The 16881-nt window shown below is 42.0% G+C and overlaps 1 pseudogene; it reads right to left on the bottom strand.

Annotated features, from left to right (window-relative positions):
- Positions 1-16667, bottom strand: part of LOC114199467 (nitric oxide synthase-interacting protein pseudogene) — a 182601-nt pseudogene extending 165934 nt beyond the window's left edge.
- Positions 16668-16881: the final 214 nt, after the last annotated feature.

Here is a 16881-nt window from a genome sequence, read left to right as displayed (position 1 = left end):
ACTCATATTCATGATAAGTCACTGAAAATCTTTTAGAAGCTCAAGAGTAGGGGTAGCTTAGACAACCCTCTAGTGGCGCTCATTATATAGTGCTCTAATAGAACGATTTCATAAAGAAGGTTCATAAAGAACCTCCACCTGTCTGCACCTTGGCTTGGCATATTTCCCACTGAGGCTGGAAATTCTAAGACTGAGGACCTAAATTTGGTCAATGCATGGAATCTTACTCTTCTATGGAGACTTTCATCTAATCCCTGTGTATGCTAGAGCCCTAGTGCCTCTTCAGAGTGCAAAGGAGGCAGGGAGTCAGCCAGATTCATGGGGTTATGGAGGAAATCTGGTGCCTCTAACTGACCTTCTGTTTCTAATGCTTCTCTACACTCCAGCTTCCAGATGTTATTGATGTTTCTCTTGCCTTAACTTTTTGGGATCTGAAGCACAAACTAGTCTTTTGGGCTTTGTGGCTTTAAAACAACAATGTATTATTTCTCACAGTTCTCTGAGCAAGCTGTGTGTTGTTCTGTCAGTTTTGCACATACACCTGGAAGGTTGATAGGGAGGGGCTTAGCTAGACTAACTGAGCTCGATTCTGTCCCTCTGTCTCCATGTTGTCTTCTTTCCTTCAAGATACTAAACTGGTCTTCCTCATAAGGTAGACAGCCTCATTTTAAGGTGGCACCAATATCCCAGCATTTATGAAGCCTCTGTTTATTTTACATTTGCTGATGTCCCATTGGCCAAGGAAGCCACATGACCCTGCTGAGCGTAAATGGGAGCCATTAGGGTAACAATGTACCATGGTGACTGCAGGAGCAGTATGAACGTTCCTGTTACTCCTTACCCTCCCCGATACTTCATAGTTTCCAGTTTTAGTGGTCATGTTATGCCATTTTCAGTGAGTTCAGTATGCGTGTACTGTTTTCTCATAGTGATTTTTTACTTTAATGTCAATGAATGATGTTGAACAACTTTTTATATACTCGCATTAGCTCTTTTTTATCATTGATGTAACGCATCACAAAAATTTAGTGTCTGAAACAACACAACTTTATTATCTTACCATTTTGGAGGTCAGAAGTCCTAAAATCAAGGTGTCAGCAGGGCTGCATTCCTTCTGGAGGCTCTAGGAGAGAAGTTGTTTCTTTGCCTTTTCAACTTCTGCAAGTTGGCTGCATTCCATGTCTCCTGTTCCCTTCCATCTTCAAAGCCAACTGCACAGTATTTTTTAGGATCTCTCTCTCTCTCTCTTTCTGACCTCTGATTCCATTGTCTCACTACATTCTTAGATTCTGACCCTTCTTCTTCCATCTTTTAAGGCCCTTTATGATTACACTGAGCCAATCAGATAATATCTAGGATAATCTCCCTCTGTTGGAGCCTTAATTTAATCATATCTGCAAAGTCCCTTTATTATGCAAGGTAACACTCACAGTTTCTAGGGATTATGGCATAGACATCTTTGGGGTTGGGGCATTATTCAGCCTACCACACTACTTTTGCCTTATCATCCTCTCTTATAAATAATGTTTGCTGGAGTGCTTGAGTGGCTCAGTTAGGCCTCCCACTCTTGATTTTGGCTTGGGTCATGATCTCAGGGTGATGCGATCAAGCCCTGTATTGGGCTCTGGGCTGGATATGGAGCCTCCTTAGGATTCTCTCTCCCCGTCTCCTTGTACCCTCTCCCAGCCCCTGCTCACACACACTCTCTCTCTTTCTCAAAAAAATAGTGTTTGTTTTTGTCCCTATAAATTAAAATAATTTTGAAAATATTTAGTTCCACAGACCGTATTTTTAATTACATATTTTTGAGTCCATTGTTGAAACTAGAAATTTAATGTAAATTTAGGGTATATAAAACTCAGTAAAAGGAAAAATTCAATGACAAAATGAATAATCATCCTAACTTTTAACGTGTTTGTTGGATCTAGCTTTAAACCAACTTGCCAACATTTTATCTATGGTTTCCTACTTAAAATAGCCCAAAAGTGTAGCCAGTGGAATTGCATGTTCCCTCCATTCATCAGTGCATGAGTTTATTTCTCCCAGCAGAAATAACATAAGTGGTTATAGAGTAGGGATGGAGTGACCTGGATCTGTCTTGGTCTTTTTTCCAGAAGAAGGGGATCAATGATTGGTTACCGACTGAATTAAAGAATGACTAAAACTACTGGTGTTATTTTCTGCTTCACCACCTTGGTTTCTTTTGTGTGGTGTGCTTTAAATATTCAGCTCTCTTCTCCTCACTGCTAAGCAAATATTCTTCCTTAATCTTTTAACTATGTCTTATCAATTCATGCCTATGCTGATCCTTACCTCTCAATTGCTGCTACATATTTTCCCCTTGTATATAAACTTATTTTTTATGGAACTCAAATATTTATTCTTGAAACAAATTTTAATTTCCTTGAAAACAATTTCTCCTCTTTCTGGAACTGGTATTATAACTAGTAGTGTTGATATTTCTTGGCCCTCTGTTAAGAGCTCAACATTTATTGAATCTGTCTATCCAAATCTCTCTCTCTATCATCTATCCTGTCTTTCTCTTTCTGTCTCTCTCTCTTTTTAGGAAATGATACATTTTTGTTGTAAGTAATAAAGTTTTGAATTAATTTTATATTTGGCAAGTCATCAAAATTAAAGGACCATGCTTTTTGATAATTTTATTGAAAATGTTTTATGATAATTTTAGTGGTAAGATGATTCAAAGGAAAGTGGTTTGAATTTGCACTCTCTTGACATACACGCTCTTCTATGGGAGGGCATCAACCTAGTCTGAGCAGAATGTCCTAAGTGTTGCCAGTGCATAATTTGCATTAATGTATGAAAATCCTCTAATGATCACATTTGTATCAAGCTGCTTGGGATTTGTGGAAAACCATGAGGCAGACAGAGAAGGAAGCAATGACAGATGGGTGGAGAGTCTCAGTTATTGGAAAGGAGCGTCTTTTCTCATGAATGTCATTTTCCATTTAATTTCATGTTGTCATTCAAAGACCCTAATGCATCAGTTGAAAGAAAAGCCTTGTAGGGAATGACATTTGGGAGAGAGCCAACATGGGACACAACCCGAGGCTGCAAATGCCGGTCTGTTTGGCAGCTGCAAGGAGAACAACTGTTTGGCATCAAATTACTTGGTAGGAAGCCTCTAGAATCAGCAAAGGATTAAAAGTAGAAAGATGGAATGGGTTTCTATGGCTTCAGAGAGAAAAAATTCAATTCCCCTGGCTACAGGGATAAATCTGCAGTGCCAGAACCTTCCTTAGAGTTTATATGCCACAGTGTTAGATGACAACCAGGGATGGCCACAGTAAAATGAGTAGTTAATTCTGTTCTGAATGACTCTGCCAGTCATGCTCCATGACCTTGCGTATTATTTAATTAAACTGTATCCGAATTGGCTCATAGCATAATAATGCTGTTTCTCCCTCATAGGACACATTTCAAAGCTATTTAACTGAAGATGTGGGACTGATAATCTTGACATGACTTTTCCACAGAGCACGATCCTCAGGCCAAGCTTGATTTGATTCAAAAATTTTGGTTTGCTTCCTACACCTTTGGCATATATTTGTATTTTTCAGAGTATTCTCTTTTGTGACTAGAAATACATTTCTCCATTACAAAGCCAAGAATATTATTCTCTTTACCTTGTTCTTCTGAGAGTACAACTGGTAATTGCCAATGAATCATAGATCCATGCTTCTCAAAATTTAATTTGCAGAGGAATCACCTGGGATCTTGTAAAAAGACAGATTCTGATTCAATAAGTCTGTTGTGAGAGGCTCTTTCATTATTTAAAAAATTTCTAAATACAAATTAGTTTGGCACCAAATCCCCAATTTCCCCCCCTACTTCTCATGGTGGTAATCCCCCACAGTCTACTTGCCCTAATTTAGGATGGCTAAGGCTAAGGTGGTGATTCCTCTTGGACTACAATTTGGCTGCTTCTTGGTGTCCAAACAGATTAGATTATTTGGTTGAGAGGGAGAACATGATAGACAGTTTCATCAAATTCAGAGTATCTTGTGCACACACAGAATGTGATTCATAGCAGTCCTGGCATATGGTCTGGCCTTAGTCACTTTACAGGGTCATCCTTTTCCTCTTCTCAGAACCAGAGCTTGCTTCAATTTCTGTCCCCTAACCTTGCTGTGCCAGAGACCAGGATTTGTGCACTCGTTTATTTCCAAATGGATCATTAGACATAGGAACACATTTCCTACGGACTAAACTGCTTTATCTGATTTAATGAGACTAAATTTGATAATATCCCAAAATAAATTATTTTTACAGTCCACAATTAATGATCAGCACAAGGTGATTGAGGTTGCTTTCTTGTGATAGTGCTTGTATTATAAAATTATAGGTCAGAATTTGTACTCTTTCCTGATTTCCCAGGGTTTGATGATCACATGTAGAATTTAAACAATTCACCACATGGATATAATTAATGCCATTTTACATGGGACATCATTCAATTTTATAAAGGTATACTCATAACAGTACATGCTATTAGTCAATATGCTACAGTAGTCAGTATGTTCCAGTATAATATGAAAATTCTAATCTTCAATAAAGTAGGCTTCTGTAGTTGTCTTCCCTTTAAGGTTGTATCAAAATCTGGTAAGATCTTGAGCAAAATAACTTAGCTTATTTGGACAGTTTCACTCCTCCCAATAAAAATGTAGTTTGGGAATTGAAACATGGATGTCTTGTTGTTTATTATTTGAGCCATGAGATTAAGAGTATATCATTCAGTAATATATATAGTGCTTTAGATATTTGCAGCACAAAATGAATTATATAGGGAATTTAGTGTTTAAAATGTTGGAAAGGCTGCAGAAGGCATCAGAGCCTGAAGCTTGTTTTCAGCCTTATCACTACAGTTCTGGTCCAGAGAGTCAGGAAGGTACTGGTGCTGCCCTGATAAGGAAACTATGGGAAACCAGTGCCAATGGTCACTGAAGTGAATGAATCAGGGTAAGAGCCCAAGGGGTGCAAAACCTCATATCTGCCACAGCAAGCCTTTGCTCACCAGATCCAAAGGGAGAATAATATGGTGTCTGTCATCCTTGCATTTTCAAAGTCTCATGGGAGAGAATCTCACTGGCAGAACACAGACGAGATTCACAATCTTGGAATCAAGAAATGTGAGAAACAGCCCTCAGGTGACACTGGGAACAGCAAAACAATACAGTCAAATAAGCACTGGTTGCCAAAACAATGCTCGTTACATAGAGGATGTGGCATTTACTTACTGAAAGGCTTAAGGTTGTAGGATATTTACCCAGTTAGTTAATATCTCTCTTTTACAAAGGCAGAGACAAATCCTTTAAAATTGTCTGAGGACCCCTGGGAAATTTCAAAGTTAGAGGTTAAAGTGACTCTGTTTGGAATTTGATTTTGGGAAAAAGACCCAAAAGTTTGAATGGTTGATTAAATAGGATCATAGATCATTATGAAAAATATTTAATGACCTATGTAACCAAAGTGACAATGGAAGATTTAAAAAAGCAAATACAGAGGGTTACATAGTCGTAAACAAGAAATTAGCTCTTTTAATATTGAGAAGACTGGGTTTTCTTGTTATTAAAGACCCTATAAAGACAGTGGGAGGCACAGTAAATTATTTGGTAAGCCACAAAATCTTTGCTTTCTGGGTACATTACTCCAAAGGTAAAACAACAACCACCACAAAACAAAACAAAAAAACTTTGACAGTCTCTAATCAAAAGCAGACCAAGAGTCCAAGAAAACTTAATAAAGAGTAAACCAAATTCTAAATTGCACCAGTATACTTTTGATATTAAAACTCATTCTTTTAAAAACTTAAATAAAGCCATTCCAATCTTAGCCAGCTTGATCACACATAAAATTCTTTTTTCAAGATTCCCTTACCACAAATCTTCCATGATTTTTTAAGTCCATTCAGATTTTGTCCTAGATTTGTCTTTCTCATTCTGGAACAATTGATCATTTTACTTTCCTTACCAACTTTTTATACACAGTTGTTTTCTTTCATTTTTATTTCAACATAGCTTTAAATACATATATTAATTACAATTCTTAACCTTTAGAATCCTTAATTCCCAGTGAAAATCTAGAAGTAAGCAATTGTGGACTGTCACACTAGTATTCTGTGGTTTGGCAAATTTTTAATACATTTCATAATTTCTAGAAGTATATTCTTTCTTATTGTAAATTTTTCAATGTGGCACAAACATGTCTCCTAGTAGATCCAAATATCTTTAGGATAAACCAGCATTCACTGATTCATGCTTCAGTATTTTATCTTATTTGGAAATGATTATATATTAAAAGAATATCCATCATTTCCCTTATTTTAAGTTATCAAAAAATTTTGGAGAGTATTCTTACGTGGACATGTTATAAAGCATAATTACTATTGGAAAGTTCATGTATAAACTTTTACTTCCATCTATTTTAATTCACTTGCTCTTAGTAATTATGTTTACATCAGTCAGGAAAATTTCATGAGACATTAAACAGCAAACCATCATCTTAAGTTATCATTCTTGCTGAAAAAATTCTGTAACAGAAATAACGAGCTTATTTAACTTTTAGTAAACCTAAGTAGCATTAAGTATTATGTTTAATGCTGATAACTGTAAGGACATGCCCATTTTAATTAAACCAACAAACTTAAACTAGCTTTTAACCTAAGATTAACCTAGATCATGTGAATTTGCAAAACCTTTGAGTTAGTTTCTGTATTTCTGAGAGTATACGTGAGTTATGCAAACACTTGATTGTCTTTAAGCTAATAAAATAGAGCTCTTTACAAATTAATTTTGGCAATGCCATCTGGAGGTAGGAAAAAAAATTACACGTTTCTAATCGACATACATAAACATACAGACAGAGGCAAACAGAGATCTTATAGCTTTCATTTAAAAACTTTTAGCCACAGGACAGGTACAATAACACAAAACACTCCATATTGTGTTTATGGCAGATGCAGTAAGTTAAGGTCATCTGCTCAGATGGCTAAAGCTTTTTACTCATACTGTTGGGACTTTTAATATTTTTCATAGGCCTAGTTTGTAAAATAGCCATTCATTCTTTCCTTCTGATATAAATCGCCTTGGTTCCTAGAGAGAACCATGTAGAATACTTAACATCGCAAAAGGCACAGAGAAAGAATTTGAGTTCCACCATGAAGTGTTTTTATTCCCTGAATCCAGGTCTTTTACAACATCTGCAAGCCTTTTGAGATGAATAAGGGATGTTCTGGGATTGGTAAAATGGGTAGGTCGGCTTTGAATTATTTCTAGAGCCACATTGCTGATCTTACAAAAGGCTAGATTTGTAAGACAAGTACAGTGTTTAATTTCTCAAAGAACTGGGGTGTAACCTGAACGATAGGGAGCCTGAGTGGGTCATCCAACCATTATTTTCAGCTTGCTCCTTTAGAGCTGGCGGAACTTCAGCTAAGATGGAAATTTCGAAAGATTCCTGTGTTCTAGCTTTAGACTTGCATGTCTTTGGAAGTTTTAGTAAATCCTTCCACAAAGGCTTCAGAAAGCTTTTCTTTGCCTCTGGGAACACAGCTTCATTTTAGCTTAGGAAAGAAGGCCTAAAAAAAAAATTCCTATCAGGCTTCCACCTGGAGCCAATTTCTGACCTGAGACCTACTTTATAAAGAATCCATTCAAATCTCTTGTCAGGTTGCACCTGAGACAAACAGTAAATATTCCCAGCAGTATTGAACAACTCCTTGAATGCAAGAGACATCCCCAAAGAGGGTGCAAAATATACTACCCTCCCAAGATCCAGAACCAATCCCAAGGATAACCAAAAGAAAGACAGACTCAGTTTCCCCTGAGAGCTGGCAACACTCAGCAGAACTCCAGCTGCAAAGGGACTGCAACCCACAGTCCTGTCCAGCTACCTGCTGGGACCCCCAGCCTGAGGGCTCCCAAGCTGAGTTCTCAGGACAAATGAGACAAGAAAGCAATAGCTGTCCTGGGAGAGAAAGATGGAACAACCAATGGGTACACCAAAATCAAATCCACCAGAGTCTGAATTTGCAAAGAAAAGGACAATGAAAATTTTACATTTTTCTCTCAACCAGTCAGCATAGGGACTGATGTGGGAAAGCGAACTTTGGTAAGAATTCTCACCCTCTGCAGGTCTTAAAGGCAAACACATATGGAAGCCAGACTTGAAAATTCTCTGAGCAGATAAAACCAGCTTAATCATACAAGCAAAGCTTAATTTAGTTTGTTTTGAAGACAAGTAAGGACAACTTGACCTGGGTCACTTTCTTGCTTCTGCCTCTAACAATCCTAAGCAGAACTTAAATAGTTCTCTAAAACTGATAGGAGCTAACCACTTAACCAATTCCTAGGCATTTAAGAAAATTCTAGTATTTTAACCAATCGCCATGAAGACCCTGCACATGGTATAAGCGTCTTTATAACATTATACCTGTGAGCAGTATTCCATGTTTTGTTTTGAGTGTTTTCCATTTACAAACTATCTTTTTGGTGGGTGCACAATACGCTTTTGCTAATTACTATTTCAGTGATTCATTGGTTTTATGTTTTTTATGAATTTTGATATTGACTTCTGCCAGTTTTCCCAGAATCCCATCTGCAGGCTCTTGAATGAGTGGGGTGTTCCAGGGGTCTTATACTGGTCACCTGAAATTGTAGAGGTGGAAAGATAATTTTCCCTTTTTATGGTGAATGCTTGCCTGAAACCCCTTTTTCTCTAGGGCACCTTGTAAATGGATAACCTCATTTGAGTTAAAAGTTCTCTACTGAGGCCACCGTAATTCAGGATTATCTTTGATACATTTAACCTGCTTGTTCACCCTTAAAACAAAATTTAATTCACCTGAGGCCTCACGCTGGCTCCACTCCCGCTTAAGTCAGACCCAGTTCAATCCCTGTGCGGTTCCTTCCAGACCCCTCTGGAAAAAGAAGAGCTCAAATAGTCTGCAGGCTTCTAACGCAAAGTCCCGGGGCTCCAGGACCCCGGATCTGAAGGGGACGCGCCCATCACCTCCGGAGACCGTGGAGCAGCGAGCCCGAGGGACCCATCAGGTACTTTGCTTGGGTGCTCTTGTTCCTCGGGGCTGTCAGGGGTCGCCTTTGGTTCCTTCTCTGACACCAGAACTCTTGAAAGATAAACTGAGGCACATTAAAAATTTTGAGTTTATTTGCGCAAAAATGAGTTTGCATTGGACAGCATCCAATTCAGTAGATAGGCAGGCGCTCCGAGGAGGAGGTGTAGAACATGAAAGGTGTTTGTGGGCAGACAGGAGTGGGGACAAGGGAGTTTTACCAGGCCAAAAAGCTGGTTGGTTATTGCAAAGTTATTTTGCTTTAGGGAAGAGCAGGGGTCTACGGGGCAGATGACCGGACTGGTGCTGATCAGGTGATGGATTGACTGATTTCTGAAAGAGCCAGGAGTGTAATTAAGTCTCAGTTTTGTGATATGGGACTTAGCATCACGATTCCATTTGGGGCCTGTTGTCTTGTTTTCCACAAAGGGTAGGGGCATTATCCTTGCTAAAAAGAGAGGGTGCAGGTGACATCTGTGTATTTGACGTGGCAGAGGAGATGTTTTCTTTATATGTCATCTGGACGCACGTGGGTCCCACGTATTCCTGTGGACCTCGTGAGAAATCCCGCTGGTTTGTTGCTCACTGCTTTCGTTCTGCCCCTGAAGTAAGTTCTTGTTGACCATCAATACTTAAAGTACTGCTTTCATTTAAAAAGAAGCTCGAATCAAACACTGTAGCTGTTTCTGCCGAAAGAAGCATTAGAGAGTCCAGTGTGTGTGTACACACCCTATATATGTGCATTAATTGTCCGTGATCTCATTAACTTCTCAATAATGTAAATACAAGAGATAGGGCAGAAACGATAAGGCTGCCCCCCGGAAGAACCCTAGGATGACCCCAGGGATCCAAGTCCATGTGTAATTCATCCGCTTGATTGGGGGTACCTAGCACTATGACCGGCTATCACTCTGTAATCAGAGCATGCCTTATGACAGAGCTGACTTCAGGAAAGGGCGATTATCCTCAGCAGGCTTGGGTCTGGCCTATTCAGGGGGGCCCTGAGACGGGACTGGGCGCTTCCTGGCCAAGGAGACTCCAAGCATGGGAGGGATTTGACCCATGGGATCTTCTCCCTTGCTGGCTTAGAAGCTAGAGGGGCCACATGGCGAGGAAGGAGGCTGCTTCTGTAGGGCCCAGGGTGTCATCCAGCTGACAGCCAGGAAGGGCGCTTTTCAGGGTCATTTGCATTATTAATATTTTCCATCAGTTCGGGAACATTTCTTATAAAGGGCCTGCTAGTATAGAGTTCAGGTTTTGCATCCACATACAGTCTGTTGCGGTCCCATTTTCTCTCTTTTTATGTTTTAAAACATAAAAAATGCTTAGATTAAGGACTGAACCAAAACAGGTGTGAGCTGGTTGGCTAGCTGCAGGTGTAGACCATCAACAAGACAATCAGTGGAGGCCTGAATAGCAGTGTTTGCCAATTTCTGTAGTGTAAATACACCCCTGTGATTGATTTCACGCCACCCACGTGAAGTTTCTTCACTGTGAGGAAAACATATGCGGTAGCATATCATTATGGAATATTTGCATGCGTGAACAATGGGAGTAAATAACCACTGTAAGAGCATCAAAAATAGTAAAATAGAGGGGCGCCTGGGTGGCTCAGTTGGTTAAGCGACTGCCTTCGGCTCAGGTCATGATCCTGGAGTCCCGGGATCGAGTCCCACATCGGGCTTCCTGCTCAGCAGGGAGTCTGCTTCTCCCTCTGACCCTCTTCCCTCTCGTGCTTTCTATCGCTCATTCTCTCTCTCTCAAATAAATAAATAAAATCTAAGAAAAAAAAATAGTAAAATAGAGTTATTTGGAAGGGTTGAGTTTTGAGTCTCTGTTGCCCTTGTTTCTAATATAAATTGTTGTGAGTTTCTGTAATTGAATTTTTAATCAAGGCTGTGTTTCACGACCAGCTCATGCGATTGCTGAAAAGTGAAGAGCTGGCTCTGGGGCTGGTACTCGCCCCCTGGAGCACAACACGGCTTGTGCCCTTCAGGCAGGGGGGTATGTGTTCCAGGCCTTAGGATTCTGTCCCCTCCGCTGACTCCGGGCCACCTCTGCCCTGCAGACAAGGGGGACCAGGGGAGAACAGTGAGGAAGGAGGGGCCCGAGCCCTGGCCCTTAGAGCTGCCCCCCACCCCTGCCCCCGGTGTCTTCCTCTTTTGACCCTAGCGTGAGGCAGAGGGGAACTCAGCTGCTACCTTGCTCAAGCTCCTCCTGTTGGGGGGTTTTGGTACAACTCTTGGCTCTGTATTCCAATGCAGTCTGGGAATTCCCTTGTTTGAGTGAGGAAACCAGTCCTGAGAGATACCTTCCAGCAACACGGGGCCATAAGTCTCATACTTAGCATTTTAAACCACACCTTCTACCTGCAAGGGCCTTGTGATTTCTGGGACCTCCTGTTGCAAATCCAGTCGCTCAGTCATTAATCAGGACGGGCACCAGCTCAGCTCAGACCCACAAAGAGGCGCCAGACTGCGCTTGCCTGGCTAGTGGTCTCGTCTCTGCCAGTGGTTTACTGTGAAGTACACCATGTCCTTTGGGAAGGTCGACCATGAAGCCTGAAGGAAGGGCCTCCCTGGACGCCGGGGAGGGGGACAGAGGTGGCAGCAGGGCCTTCTTGTATCTGAAACTGCACTGAATACAGACGAGCTCATTGCTGTGCTACATGCCGCGGGGATTAGGGAAATCAGAGGGAAGGTAATCTGCTATCCAATGGTTGCACCTCCCACACGTGTCCGCTGTGCTGTCCTATTACTATGCCTCAGGACCACGTTTGATGAGGATGATCTTACAAGACCACATGCGCTCCAGGACCTGATTCATTCATAACTGAGACTGACCGGTAGACCCACTTTGTGATCATTTTCCGATTGAGATTCTCTAAGTTCTTGTAACACACACATATTAATGAAAACATTGATATTTGTGTTATGTAATTAAACAGGTAAACATTGTGGCGGCTCATTTAGCATGGCTTTTCCTTGAACGATGCTCTTTCATTATCCTGTGTGTAGGGATATAGTTCTACATCAAAGACAATAGTGATTGTTTTCCCCTCTAAATAACGACTTTCAGGCGTTAGAAATGTCTTATGTTCTCTATATTTTGCCTTAGTCCTGGCCAGCCTAACTTCGGTCCTTACTCTGAGGGGGTAGGTTGACTTAATTTTCACTGTTGCTTCTCTGTCCCAGCACCAGCTGAAGACAAATGGTTTGGGGGTTGCCATTATTAAATATTTTGATTTTAACCTGTCCACTCTGTTGGGAGGACAGGTGGCTGTATATTCCAGTAGCCTCAATTCTGGGCTTCTACAGCTCTCTAGTTCCAGTTTGGCAGTTATTTATATTTTTCAGGATGGTTTATTGTGCTGACACTTCAGTTGTCAGAATCTTCCTATGTTAAATGTAGAAGGATCACATGTTTCTAGGTCTCATTGTGTCTTGGGCTTTTGACTCCTTGTTTATGGAGAGAGTCACTGCCTTTGATGCCACCTCCAAACCCCGGCCACTGGGACATCCCCGCTAGCAGCATGGGCTGTCTTCCCTTCCCCCCATGGTGAGTGCTGACATCTGGAAGGACTCCGGTGTCACCCCTGGGTGGGGGACACAGAAGCCCCAGCAGGCAGCTCCGACGGGATAGACCCACCGAGGCTCTGTTCCCCCTGCCCAACTCCTGGGCAAGAACAACGTGACGCCATATGGTGTGACAGACTGGGCCGTATGGCGTCACTGGCCAATGTCTGCAATGCTCCGATGACAAGAGCTGCAAATGTTAACTCCTAGTAGGGAGAGTCTTGACCAGTGAGAGATGGGAGATGAGAAGGAGCTGGAGACACGCGCTGTCTTTGTCCTGATGCTCTGGTCGGACATGGGGATTGGCTGTACGCGGGCCAGCGATGTCCTGTGTGGCTGAGGGACTGGCTGCTTCTCTGGGCGATGCAGCAGGCTCCTGAGTAATGCACTGCTTCATCTTTGCTTCCCAACATCCCTGCCTCTCTTTCCCCTCACTGGCTTCTCTGTGTGATTACATCTCCTCTTAAAATATTAGAATGCACTTTTTTTTTTTAAGCCTTGATTTGTAAGGCAAAGACAACAGCATGATCAGGAAATAATTCCTGAGTTTTCCATGTGAATGTGGCACAAACTGAAAAGAAGCATTTAATCCTTATGTAATTATATTTCCATTCATAGCGTATTGGCATTTCTGATAGGTTGGAATCCACAGAGATGAGTAGAAATAAAAATACAAGCAAGAATTAAGAGATAATCCAATAAAACGAATCACATGTATTACATAACACATCACAGGAATCAGGTTGCCCCGTAAGGGCATTTATAATGTTGGATTATGAGTACAGGGTACATGTTGCGAGACGGGACTCATCATTGTATAGAATCAGCCCTTGAAACCAGGAGTGGCAGAGTTTGTGTTTCTGCTGATGGAACAGTCACACTGAAGTCTCGGGGGCCGGTCCAGCAGGAACGTTGCTTCTCGCTGCCCTGTGGGACTAAGCGTAGGCCACCCGCCGGGAACAGGAGAAGCGACGTCTTCACAGTCTCCAGCGAAGGAGTCAGCCACCATCATTTGCCTTTGGCAGAGACTCCAAGGCAGACAAGAGAGAAGAAAAGCTTCAGGTGCAAACACCCCAAGGTGTCCAATAGCCCAGACTGGAGGCTGTGGTTGGGGCTGATCACGGGGGAGCATGCTGTGTGATGCAGGGGGGGTGGTGCTTTCTCCTGGTGCAGTGGTGAAGGCTCTGTCCTGTGGGTCCTAAGTTGGAAGTGAGGGCAAAAATGAGGAAAACGGTCAGTTATGAATCCAGTCCTGGGTGTTTGGGAACAGTTGCCGAAGGAGCTGATGTTTGCCTCTCCGCCCCCCCCTCCCCCCGCCACAAGTTGCGGCAGATTGCGGGTGCAGTGGGTGGGCTTCCTGCAGACGCTCTCTGCCGTGGGGGGACCCCCGCGGTTCTCCGGCCGTGGTCCACGGGTGTGTTCTGTCTCTCAACCCCAAGCACCATAGACAGTCGAGAAAGAAACGGTACTGTGTTTAAGTGCTGTACGAATGAACAGATCCTAAATATTAAATCTGGGGCTGTCACCTGGTCTTAACTATTGTTTCTCTGGAGAATGATGTCCTAGATACTTGCGAACACGGGTTTTAGGAAAAGGTCCTCTTGATACGAATTTAAATGGAAGGGATGGGCACGGTTGGAGAGGCCAGGTAGGAAGATGAGAAAGTGGCCAGGATCATCCATCTGATGGAGTCTAATGGCTCCATGGTTGACAAGACAAAGGACAGACTCCATCTGAGAAAGGACACGTGACATGGGGTCATGTGGTCCGATAGGCAGTTGTTCTGCCTTCAAGATACTGAAGAACTTCAAATACGGCACTGTTCTCTTTCTCAGCCTTGGGAAAGTTTCTGTTCATGGTGGTCTGTAGGGTTCAGAAGGCTAGAGATCAGGTGGACCAGTGTAACTCCCTGCAGGGGTGTGGTTTGATAGAAAGGCAGCGAATGATATTCGAGTTGTTCAGTCCAACAGGTAACCCGCCAAATGTGTACAAACATGACTTTGCCCTCCATGAGTTTGCAATTCAGTTATTTTGAAAAAGGAAGAGCATTTGAATACAAATATTAAGAAGATAAATCAAGGTCAAGAGAGAAATTTAGAAAGAGACTCTATACTGCAAATAAAACCAGCCATAACCTTAGCTATTTTGTTTGCAATTGCAAATGGAAATAGTGAGTTAATCTAAACACAGTAAATGATTCTGCTATCTCACAGATTCCAGATTCATCACAGAACAATTTACATGACATAGATCAAGAGACGCTAGAATCAAGGGCCATTTGGCTTCATGAAGAAAAATGGTTTTCATTGGAAAATAAAAATTCTATAAGTGATGGTGCACTAGCTTCCTAGGGCTCTGTAACAAAGTACCCCAGACTGGGTGGCTCAGAGCATCAGAAATGTGTTCGTTCACAGTTCTGGAGGCTACACGTCTGAAATCGAGGTGTTGGCAGGGTTAGGTTTTCCGGGGGCTCTGAGGGAAAAACTGTCCCCATGCTTCCCTCCTTCCTTCCGGTGATTGTAGCAAATCCTTGATGTGTCTCGGTTTGTGGATACCTCCTTCCAGTCTCTGTCTCCTCCGCCTTCCTGTTGCCTTCTTCCCTCAGCTTCTGTGCATCCTTTCATGCCTCTTCTGAGGACAGTCTCACTGGTTTTAGAACCTATCCTAATCCAGTATGATCTTATTTCAATTCTTTTCTTTTTTCTTTTTTTTTAAATAAGGTCTACACCCAACATCGGGCTTCAACTCATGCCCCCAAGATCAAGAGTAGCATGCTCTACTGACTGAGCCAGCCAGACACCCCAATTCTTAATTCTGCAAAGACCCCATGTTTAGTTATAGTCACATTCACATGTCCTGAGTAGACATGAATTTGGGGGGGGGGACGACACTGTTGAACCCACTACAGATAGATTCTCTGAATTAATTATCTTAGAAAAAATCCAGACTGGGCACAGCAAGGTTTTTAGTTAGAATTCTGTCTCATTGTTTAATTGGAAGTATAACCCTAATAAGCCAATCTTGTTAAAATTTTATGTCCATATTTCTTCATTATTTATAAGCATATTCTCATGATAATGATTTATCTATCAAAAAGCATTGTTATGAGCTTTGAATGAAGTAGTAATTATGAAAGTTTGTTGACAAGTGTAGAATACTATCCAAATTCATCATGACCTTTAATTTACTGTTATTGTTTACTTTTTCTCCTCTGTTCTGGATTGGCCAATTTCAAAAACCATTGGACATACTTCATATTAGGGAAAGATTTTAGGAAAACAGTTTTTCATATATATGTAAAACTTTTAATGATTTAGTGGCTGTTTTCTAGTGTACTCTGCTAATTTTTTTTTTTAAAAGATTTTATTTATTTATTTGACAGAGAGAGACACAGTGAGAGAAGGAACACAAGCAGGGGGAGTGGGAGAGGGAGAAGCAGGCTTCCCGCCGAGCAAGGAGCTCGATGTGGGGCTCGATCCCAGGACCCCGGGATCATGACCTGAGCCGAAGGCAGACGCTTAACGACTGAGCCACCCAGGCGCCCCCTCTTTGCTAATTTTCATACATCACTGATCCCATCAGAGAAAGAATACCTATGAAACCCATGTCAGTCAGCTATAGTCTTTCCAGAAACTCTGAGGGGGAGGGTTTCATGCAAAAGACAAAAATTAAAAGTTTAAGTGATATTTCTGTTATTTGCCAGTTGACTCATTTCTGCTTCCCCAGCCCACAGGTGTGGATAATTAGCTGGAGAACGCTTCCCTGAATCTCTGACTTATTCTCCCCATCAGTGTAGCTCTATATATGTGTGGCCTGCAGACTCTTGCATCCTGCCCAGACTGCTTCTGTGAGTTCCAGACATTTATTCAGCATCTTTGATATCTTGAAGGCCTCTCAGACTCACCAGTTGTCTGGAGTGAAAACGATGCTTTGGGGCCCCAGCCTTCCCCTAACACCACCATAAAACCCAGTTCTTCTTTGTGTCCACTGCCACAGGGCATGACGTTCCTGTCTACTTGAGCATGTGGCCTGGAAGTCTGGGAGTCACCCTGATGCTTCCATCTGCCAGTACCTCCCACATCCCCTGTGTTCCCCACCTCTGCCTTTCTTAACTTCACATAGCCCTTAATCCCCCTTCCCTTCATTTACGTCAGCAACCAGCCTAGCTTTAATAAAGATGCACCACGAGTTCATAATTATTAATCTGTACCCCAC

This window comes from Eumetopias jubatus, unplaced genomic scaffold, assembly GCF_037043125.1.
Source record: "Eumetopias jubatus isolate StellerSeaLion01/CBP00866 unplaced genomic scaffold, mEumJub1_p1.0 scaffold_10, whole genome shotgun sequence".
Lineage (NCBI taxonomy): Eukaryota > Metazoa > Chordata > Mammalia > Carnivora > Otariidae > Eumetopias > Eumetopias jubatus.
This window is presented reverse-complemented; position numbering and strand designations above follow the sequence as displayed.